Below are 1,511 nucleotides of genomic sequence, written 5' to 3'. Positions count from 1 at the left end.
TTGCCACGATTGTCAAATGGGATTCGTTTGTCAGATTATTCTGACCACAGACCTGATTCCATAATTTTCGGTAGATTAGGCCAACTGTAAATCCACTTAGAAATTTGGTCTCAAAGCAGAGGGAGGCAGGAAAAATTGCGCTGTTGTTTCCCCGCGCTAGATTCGCCCGAGGCACGCAGCAGGGGTAGTGTGTTGGGGCCGCTGCGCTTTGAATAGGAAGGGCGGAGTGGAGGAGCTTGTGTTTTGTTTGTGTTCTTCTCTTTCTCTCAGATTTGTTTACTCGTTTGTTCAGTCGGTCAGTCACTCGGCCAGTCTGTCAGTTACCCGTCGCGGTGCTGTGTGTAAACTGATTCCAAGCTCAGCGTTAAGTATCTCCGCGAAGAGTAGGAGGAGTGGAAGCCTCCCTCGCTCTCTCTCTCTCTCTCACTCTCTCATACACACACACACACTCTTTCCTTCACACTGGGCGGACTAGACTTCAGCTGAACCACCTCAGTCAGTTTTGTGAGCTCTCGCCTACGGCCACCCTCGTACAGTAGACACAGCTCTTACAGGTGTGCGTGTATCCAGCGTGGCTTCTGTAAGTGCACCTGTACATTGTCATGTGATGAAAGTTTCTGGGCGTGGAAAACTTCGCGGAGCTTGATCGTTTGGATTTCTACCGCTGTCCTTGTCACAGTCTCGCGGCTCCGGGATTATGCCCTGATTTCTCTCCTTTTGCGCCCTGAAGGAATGTTGTTTTTCTCTTCAAACCACAGAGGAAACGAGGGGAGAATTATGTGAACTTTCTTATGAATCAACGCCGACTTGGAAATTTACTATTTGGTTGATTTGCTTATCATCGACGAAGGAAAAGAAGTCTCCAACGTCGTCGCGCCAGTGTAGAACTGTCGTTACCTAAAGGTGAGTGGGAGCTAATGCCACTTTCTGCTCTGTTATTTCCACGGTGTTCCTGCTGTTTCGGTTTTAAACCTCTGATGATCGGAATCTAGGAATTGCTTTCGGAGGCTGGGGGCTGTGTTGCTCGGGAATAGAAATGTAGGCTACGCTATCTTATTAGGCTATCGGCCACGGGTGGACGAGGTTGTCATCGGGTCATCACTTCGCGGTCTGCCAGCATATGTTACGCAAATGGAGTTCGTAGAAGTGTTTCATGTCATCGCGTAGCCGACCGTTTTCAACTAGGCTTTTGTCGTAACAAACCAATGTAGGACCGTTCTCCTAAAAGGAGAGGAAGAGTAGGCTACCAGCTGAATCCGTTCACGGGAGGCGAACGAGAGAAAGAGCTGGCAGAGGTAGGAGCTGGATGTTGTAACCTTGGTGCAAGTTGCTGGCTGTGTGTGTTGAAAAAGTGACAGCGGGTGGAATAAGGTAACCTCGAAAACAAAGGCAATTGACTTGTGGTTCGAATAGATTTGTGGAAGCTATATATTCCCTCTTCTCTTGGTCATTTCAGTTGGAAAGGCAATATTTTTTCCTCAAGCAATTTATGAAATTTACACAGGATTTGT

The 1,511-nt window shown here is 47.8% G+C and overlaps 1 protein-coding gene across 2 annotated transcripts in view; it reads left to right on the top strand.

The window, feature by feature from the left end:
• The first annotated feature begins 471 nt into the window (after positions 1-471).
• The window catches only part of plxnb2a.1 (plexin b2a, tandem duplicate 1), a 179,244-nt gene continuing 178,204 nt past the window's right edge, over positions 472-1,511 (top strand). For both annotated transcript variants that reach the window (XM_062518614.1, XM_062518613.1), the window contains exon 1: positions 472-903. The gene's annotated coding sequence lies outside the window, so the exon portion shown is untranslated. The remainder of the gene's footprint in view (positions 904-1,511) is intronic.

The sequence above is a fragment of the Sardina pilchardus genome, chromosome 17 (genome assembly GCF_963854185.1).
Source record: "Sardina pilchardus chromosome 17, fSarPil1.1, whole genome shotgun sequence".
In the NCBI taxonomy this organism is placed as follows: Eukaryota; Metazoa; Chordata; class Actinopteri; order Clupeiformes; family Clupeidae; genus Sardina; species Sardina pilchardus.
The sequence above is the reverse complement of the archived record's forward strand: the minus strand, read 5'-3'. Positions and strand labels throughout refer to the sequence as shown.